Source organism: Gadus chalcogrammus, chromosome 1, assembly GCF_026213295.1.
Source record: "Gadus chalcogrammus isolate NIFS_2021 chromosome 1, NIFS_Gcha_1.0, whole genome shotgun sequence".
In the NCBI taxonomy this organism is placed as follows: domain Eukaryota; kingdom Metazoa; phylum Chordata; class Actinopteri; order Gadiformes; family Gadidae; genus Gadus; species Gadus chalcogrammus.
In genome coordinates this window covers 28,393,664-28,402,664 of record NC_079412.1, presented here as the reverse complement: position 1 = coordinate 28,402,664, position 9,001 = coordinate 28,393,664, and the positions used below count along the sequence as shown (strand labels likewise).

General features: G+C 47.8%; 1 protein-coding gene across 1 annotated transcript in view; it reads left to right on the top strand.

The window, feature by feature from the left end:
• Positions 1 to 5,659: 5,659 nt before the first annotated feature.
• Positions 5,660 to 9,001, top strand: part of cntn3a.1 (contactin 3a, tandem duplicate 1) — a 70,259-nt gene continuing 66,917 nt past the window's right edge. The window contains exon 1 of the mRNA XM_056598442.1: positions 5,660 to 5,923. The gene's annotated coding sequence lies outside the window, so the exon portion shown is untranslated. The remainder of the gene's footprint in view (positions 5,924 to 9,001) is intronic.

The window sequence follows — 9,001 nt, the reverse complement described above, 5'->3', positions numbered from 1 at the left end:
TGTGTGGTGTTGTGTGTGCAGTATCAACATTGGTCCCATGAGTTCTGCTATCTCTACCTCAGCATCAACATTACATAATATCCTATATCATATCCTTGCTCATCGAGCCAAAAGAAACAATCTTCATCCAAGTGGAAGACGACACTAGGGGCTATTTGGAGAAAGCCCAAACCAAAACAATGGTAGTATCTCCATACATACTTTATCAGATAAGAAGAGCGCGTCTCCAACGGCGACAGAACGATGTCTCACATTCGCAGGGATAACAACAAAACAACCAATTAAGAAGGCAATGCAACGAGATAAAGTGTAATGGGATGAAATGCAATCTGAAACATAACATGGTTCTTCAATGATCCCAGACGGGTAATGTGGGTGTCACAACAGAGAGTAGGGGACCGAAATAGAAATGTAAACTGATAGGAAACGATAGGAGTAAAGACCAAGAGATTTATCAGCACACACAATATGGGTATTAGACAAAACAAGACCGACGCCGATGGACATGGACACCAGCGTGGATTGTGTTCGGAGTCCGCATGATGTTCTACAGTGGTGCGGCACAGACGCTGGAGGTGCCGGGTTCGTACCGCGCCGCTTTGTCACCGCTATCTGTGGATCGCACTTTTAATTTGCATCTCAATCACGGGGATGTTCATCTGCTTTGCATCGCTTGCTTTTATATTACTGCGGAGAGGATGATTGTCAGTTCAGGTTGTTTTAGTGTTGTTTTACACGCACACACGCAGACACGCAAAACTCACACACATGCAAGATACATGCACCCACACACACATGTGCGCACACATACGTACACATGCGTGTGAACACATGCACACCCATGCGTGAGAACACACACATGCACACATGTGCAGGCATACACATAGACACTCGCACGCTAACACACCCGCACCATACACACATACATGTACATGTTGTGCTCACACACACATACGCTCTCTCGTACACACACACACACACACACACACACGCACGCACGCACGCACACACACACACACACACACACGCACACACTTGAATATATATGCCTATTCCCATGTAGTGTTCCCAACCCGCATGGGTATTAAAGACATTTAACATTTGAATTGCGTTTTCTCCCCTGGGTACAAAAAAAGAAAGTCTAGCAAAGTGCCTGTAATACTGTTAAGTGGTGATGATGTAACTGCCTGTATTACACCGCAACATTGATATCACACACAAACACACACACACACACACACAGACGCACACACACACACACACACACACATGCACAGACGCACACACACGCAAAAGCACACACACACACACACACACACACACACACACACACACACACACACACAGATACAAACACACACACACACACACACACACACACACACACACACACACACCCGGATGCACCAGCGTTGGTCTAGAGACCACAAATCAAGGCCATTCTGCCTGATTGCGTTCATCAATCAGCATTCATTCACACTCCATCACCATGTGCTGCCAATAATAATGTAGACGTCTTTGTTAGGAAGCACATATTGGATAATCAATAAGCCCCCTCACTGCCCCCCCCCCCCCCCCCCCCCCCCGCCCCTGTTTCTCATCCAGGTCCCAGTGGCCAACGAGGGAAATCTATTCAAATGCAATTGAAGGAATGAAGAAAAGTTAAAAGCCCAGCGAGCCCAGCCGGTCTGAGCCGGTCCCGGGGGGCCGGGGGGCCGGGGGGCCGGGGGGCCGGGGGGCCGGGGGGCTAGCAGACGGCCTTGGCCCTGCCTCACACTTCCTTTCCTTTCTTCCTTTCTTCCCTCCATCCTCCTTCCTTCCCTTCCCTCCTTCCTGGGGGGGGGGGGGGGGGATGATAGGCCAGCTTGCCCGACACTTAAAAGTGAGCATGGCCAAATCAATCACTGAAAGGTCCACCTGGGTACTTCAATTATTCTCCACCCCCACCCACCACCATCAGCCCCACCACCACCATCAGCCCCACCACCACCACCACCATCACCCCTACCCCCTCCCCCACCCCAGGCACCGCCTCCCTGCTGCCGCAGCAGAGAAATACGAGGAGAATTTTATGAAGACGAGATTGGACATGGCCGGGTCATCGCGTCCTCGCGTTCGATATGAGGAATCCTGTAATTGGATGTGCGGGGCGACGAGAGGTGTGATTCACGGCGTCGCACGCCGCCGCGCGAAGGGCCGTGGATGTTTGAGGCGGGGCAAACTTACGAATGGCGTTGTCTGCGCGCGTGCTTAGAACACGCTTCACTTTCAAAAGCAGCTGCTTCTGACGAGCGCGTTGAATCCACTAACTTCTATCACCACGTTCTCTCCTCCGCTCATCAAAGGACACTAATTACCGCGTCAGTGACGCGCCCACTTCAGTTTATTAATTAATTACAATCTTAGTTTTGTTATCAGTCGCTCCTTGTGCGTGCCCGAGGCCAGGGTCGTCCTGTAAATGGCTAGGATACAGGTGTTTATTACTAATTATTGCCTAATAAGACTGGCTGTTGAACGGACTGATTGTCGTCGCCCGGGGTTTTCAGTGATCAGCACGCCACACATGTCCTACACCTTGTAGATCTCACTCACTTAGTGGCCTCGGCGGTAATGGTGGAGAATCTTCCAGAATCTTTGGGGAAACCATGACAACAAAACGAATTCTAAATTCAACCGAGACGGTGAAATGGAACGTTGTCATGGTTTCCACAGATCCTAGAAGGTTGTTTTACATCCCGAGCGACCCATATGGCCAATAGGTGAGGAGAATCTTTTGCGAAGACCTTTCCTGTCCTCAGAAACCATTCAGTCTATCTTGTGTCTGTTGTAGGCTACCCTCCACTTATGTCACGTTACACAGTTTAAACAGTGCTTCCGTTTCAATGGATTCTGACAGTTCTTCTCTCCAGGCATTGAAGTAAAACGTATTTTGGTCCACATTTATTGAGCTAAACTTGGTCGGTTTCTGAAGGCTCACAGAGGATAGAGAAGAGCAACAAACATCTGCCGGTGTTTAATTTGGAACGAACACATTTCACTTTCTCTGTTGAGCGACACCATGACACGTTCAAGAGCAGAGACAGATCTGCTGAGGGAAACAAAGTGACAATTTAAAAATTGGCTGAGAAAGGCACAGGAGCTTACCGGTGTGAACGTGTGTGTGTGTGTGTGTGTGTGTGTGTGTGTGTGTGTGTGTGTGTGTGTGTGTGTGTGTGTGTGTGCGTGTGTGTGTGTTTGTGTGTGTGGGAGCAAGAGAGAGAGAGAGAGAGAGAGAGAGAGATTAAACACTTTGAACGTAAAAGTGTCTGTGTGTGTGTGTGTGTGTGTGTGTGTGTGTGTGTGTGTGTGTGTGTGTGTGTGTGTGTGTGTGTGTGTGTGTGTGCGTGTGCGTGTGTGTGTTTGTGTGTGAGAGGAAGAGAGAGAGAGAGAGAGAGAGAGAGATTAAACACTTTGAACGTGAAGTGTCTGTGTGTGTGTGTGTGTGTGTGTGTGTGTGTGTGTGTGTGTGTGTCTGTGTGGTTGGTTGCATGTGTGTGTATGTGCGCGATTGTGCGTGCGTGCATGTGTGCGTGATTGTGTATCCGTTTATGCAGGCCTGTGCGCGTGTGTCTGCGTTATGGTGTGCGGAGTCCTTCATTTAATTAGAAGTCTTTATCTAAACACTGAACAACCAATTTCAGCCATGAACACGTTCCATGTCGACCTCAGTCCAGGATCTGCAGACAGATAACAGCCGGGCACAGGGAGTCTGGGAGAGAAAACGTGCGCTTCCAGCCAACATGTCTGGGTGAAATCACTGCACATGATTTATTTAGTTACATGTTGCTATTTAGGTGGAACACAGTCGCAGGGATCTGCAGCACAAAACTGCTCCGAAGTACCATCTAGTGGTCAGTTCACGTGGAAGTGAACTGACCTACTATAATACTACTAGGGAACATAATCAGATGTGATATACGATGTAGCCGTAGGCCTGTATATAAGCATAGCCAGGCCTATACAAACATGCTGTCTGACAGAACCTGCTTTAGGCCTATCTTTTAAACGATCCTCCACACGTGCAACTGTTTACACATGCAGTTGAGCCTCACTAAACACTGGTATATTGTAGAACCGTGGGGTGTCCTTTTTAAACCATCCATCGTTTCCCTCACAGGTTGCGTCTGAATTCAGCCGTCGTTGCGTTGACATGTAACGTTAGATGTCACTAGGGGGCATTGTAATACCACACCAGAAACGGACTGGTCTTTATACAGGTGCAGCCGACATCCATTATTATATCGAGCGACTTCTTTCGAACGTCTCGTCCTATAGGGATGACATCACCTCCTGTAGTGTTGATGTGGTGGAAATCATCCGCGCTAATTAAGGCGTTCCCAATTAACGTTTTATAGGCCTATTCAAAACCCGATTACAACTTCTATGCCCACATTGGCTTTGGGGCAAATATTTGGACTCATGCCATTGGTAGTCTTCACATTCCAGTGCTTTGCGACAACTCTGAAGTTGTTCGGGTTGCGAAAGGTCAAGATCACAGATCACCGCGACTCAATGGCTCCGTAATGAGTGAAGGGGAGCACACAACGGCGACGTGTCGTTGAATGGGAGGTGATGTCAGGGTTCACGGACGAACTCCACGCCAGTTCTACTCTGAGAATAAATGAAATGCGATGGCGCCGCAACGATGAGTGATTACAGGCGGACTTCAATCAACGACTCAGAACGCGGTTGATTCAGTGTGACCCCAGCACAGATACAGGGAAGTTCATAAAGCAAACCAATTAAGAATAACGACCTTCAATTAATTGCTTTTTAGAAAATGATAATTACAAAAAAAGAGCCTTTCAAATACAACGCAATGTCAGATGTCAGGCTTTGAGAAGATAATACATCTCGATCATAAAACCACCAATGATCAGTGGTCAGCACAGTGTTTCACAGATTGACATTCCCCTGTGTGATCCTGTGTGTCTCCTCTCCAATAAGAACGTGGTTGTGTGTTCTCAATACAGTAAACAATCATGTAACAAAGGCGCCAGGCTAATCTATTTTTTCGCAGCCAGTCTGCAGTCGACTCAGAGACAGTGTTTGCACAGATAAATGAGAAAGCGAATTGCCAGGCACCAGATTCGTTCTCTATAAATTCGAAAAGGGCAATTACGTGCTTGAATGAGCAATGATCTTCCCCTATAACAAATGCGATTTGTTGCTGTTCTCGATGATTCCACTTCGCGATATTTTTTTCTAAATAAATAGCCAACGCAGCGTATGATTTCAGAAATGGAAATTAGCTTCGTCCTATCTCTCTTTGTTTTTGCTTTTTGGGGCACGCACATAAGCACTTGATCATAGCCACACGAACGCTCACATACACATACAGGAACACACACACACACCTGTACACTCGCGCACACACACACGCACGCACACACACGCACGCACGTACACAATCACACATGCGCAAACAATCACACACGCACACACCCACACACAAGCGCCCAAACACATATACGCACCCAAACACACACGCACACGCGCACACGCACACACACACACACACACACACACACACACACACACACACACACACACACACACACACACACACACACACACACACCACAGTCTTCAAAGTTGCCGGCAGCCTTGTGCGTGGTTTTCTCTTTCTAACCTGTTTTCTATCGGATGGTTTCCAGAGAAGATCGAGGCGCGACCTGTTGTCAGTGAGCAGTGACGCGTGGGGGGCATGTCTGTCTGTGCTTTGGCCTCCTTCGTTAATGTTGCATTTCTGTTCTGAACTTCAACTCTCCCAGGGGTAGATGTTTGGCCAAATATTGCATCGGAGGAACACTTTACCCGATCGAGGACTGGTGACTTGTTGACACTGAAGCGCGTTGAGATTTACGTGTGGATCCATTCACTGGTAAGGTGCGTTTAACACGTCTGTCAAAAAAAAGTTTAAACTCGGCTTGTTGACGTTTCTTCGAACATTTAAACCAGAAGGAATTAACAATACTGCGTCCTTCAAACCTTAAACAAACGATCTAATTCATTACGGCTATCTATTGGGCCTAGGGACAAAAGGAGAGATTTCTGTGGAAAACCGCAATGATGATCAATTATTCCTGACGAGTTGGTGTGAAAGCAGACTCGAAGTTTTGCACTTGCCACAGTTTTTCTGCCATTCATCCACTTTGAGTATGTTCCTTAGAGAAAAAAATTCTTAACTAAAATGTTATCTCTGTAAGGTGCTCTGTTGCGCTATCTTACCCCCCTCCCTCTCTCTATCTCTGCGGTAGTAGGACTATGCTGTATAAGCATCTCCCTATCTGAGCGGTTAGAGAGATAAGCGCCGATGTTTGTCGCCAGCTTGGTGATATTAACCAACCTTGAGGGACCGTGGATGGGGGCAACCACTCACCTACCAATTAATTCACTGCACAAGTGGCTCTACTTTATAGAATAGTGTCGATAACGTTCACCATGAACTGTAAACGCTCTCTCACAATGACACTTTCAAGCTGTTAGGTTAAATCATATAGAAAATGGATTCATTCATGCAGGCCTACATGTGCATTGAAGCGTTCTTCTCCCCTGCTTAATTAAGGTATAAACACATCATTCATGCATGAGTTTGAGGCAGGTATGCCAATAGAGGAAACACATCCAGATACAGATTATACTGCTGGGTTCTGCGTTCTCATCTCTCTGGCGCTGGAACATGCTGGCACTCCTGCCTTTGTTGTTGCTTTCCTTCAGATGCGGGTGTCGGTGTGAATTGAACCTTTCACATACAGGCCTCCCTGGCCTTTTCTAGTTCATTAAAGGCAGGTTGGGGAGTGTGTGTGTGTGTGTGTGTGTGTGTGTGTGTGTGTGTGTGTGTGTGTGTGTGTGTGTGTGTGTGTGTGTGTGTGTGTGTGTGTGTGTGTGTGTGTGTGTGTGTGTGTGTGCGCGTGTGTGTGTGTAAGCTGTGAATATCCAAGCTGTTCATCTACACAGAGAGTGAAGCTTTTATGAAAGAAACTCGTAAATACAACCACTCTTGTGGATTCACCCTTACGAAATGTCATGACACCGCAAGCTGGGAACCTGCCACTCCCCCGTGCAGCTTCAAGAGCATCGCTGAGCAGCACTAGAGTCGACCTAGCAAAACAATGTTGTTTTATACAAAATGTCTGTTCAAATGTCATCAAAATTGTATAAGCAGATTGTGAGGACAGATGCTGTAACTCCTGTCTGCTCTGGTCTTATTGTTTGAAGGGACCGTTTGATTAGCCGCGAGCTAACAAAACGTGCTACGCTAGCGGCTGCGCTGAATAAGAGCTTGTGTAAATCCAGGTTCCATCCGCTCACATGTTGCTCAATGGGCCGTTCCACACGACAGACCTGATCCGCCGCCGTTGTTTTATTTGTGAGCTGCACGGCAGCTCACAAATAATCCATGTAGCCACTCTGCGTCATGAAGTCAAACAGTGAGCCTTTAGGCAGAATAAGTGCTAGTGGCTACGGTGGTTTGGGTGTCACGCTCCCAGCTGAGAGCGAATGGGTTTGAATGCTAAGGTCTATAGGCTACATCTAGGCATCCGTGGGCAAAGAGCCATAACCCCTTCCTGCTCTTTAATGGCCTGTATCAGAATCCACTCTAAGTCACCCTGGATGAAAGTGTTAAAACACTTCCCTAAAAGGCAGACTATTTCCATTATATGGCATTGGCAGAAATCTACATTATTAGCCCAAAAACACAAGGGCTAAAGCATGGCTTATTGTTAAGTCCCAGTGTTTAATTGATTGGATGCAGACAAAAGGCTTTGTGAATCGACGTGTTACTGTTTGGAAAGGCGTCCTGGTCCAGTGCCAAGACCCCCGACGCTGCTTTCATCACTGTGGTTAAGCTATAACCATTCCGCCATGTTTGCAAAAAATACACATTTTACGTGCCTCTAGCATTCATCTTTTATACTGTGTTACTTTTGTGTGCAACTGGCAGACTTGGGCAGTAATACTGAGCTGTGGTTTCAGTGTGTGGGCACATGGGGCAATTACATTTTACTGTGCCTTAACAGTATGCTAGCTGATTACACTAATGAGAACGGGCTGCAGATGAAGTCCGCTCCTGGCGTTTCTTGACACAACAAAGTAAGCGCTAGCTGGCGAATCTGTGTGGAAGACTGAACACAGAACCTGGGTCCCGGGGAGGGGAGTGACGCAGCAGCACAGAGCTGTGGTGCAGCGGGGAAACCCTCTGATCGACTCATTGAACCCGTCGGAACCAGTTTGGGGTCTCCTGGCTGTCCAGGGCCCAGCCGGGCGTAGGGATCTGAGGAACCTTTAGTAATGATGGCAGAGGGACGAGTTACTCAGAACTCAGACCGAGGGCGGCTCCCTCAGGGGGGGCTGTGGCCACTCGAAGGATGGTGTGTTTCGAATAGATTTAACCTCATCTCTTCAAATGGTCAATGGACTGCATTTATACAGCGCTTTTCTAACCAGTGACCACTCAAAGCACTCAACATTGCCTCACATTCACCCGTTCACGCACACATTCGCACACCGACGGCGGAGTCAGCCACGCAGGGCGACAGCCAGCTGGTCGGGAGCAGTCAGGGTGAGGCGTCTCGCTCAGGGACACCTCGACACTCAGCTAGGAGGAGCCGGGGATCGAACTAGCAACCTGCTGGTTACCAGACGACCTTCTCTACCCCCTGAGCCACATGCCGCCCCAGGGTGTATTGAGGTATTAAGGATACTGCCAAGTCCAATTGTGTGGAAAGCAGGCCAGCGACACATGGCAATTTGATAATGAAGATTGGTTTTTAAATAGGTTTCAAAGGGCTTGCACATTTCTAGTATTGCCCGTAACAGGCCGACTGTTTTATGGTTAAGTGGTCGGTTCATTCACAAAGCAAAGACAAACACGACATTGTTCCAGGTTAAGCACCCACACTATGTCTACTTTATCTTCCCTGCACACTGGACGTCCACAGATACACTGAGCGTGGCT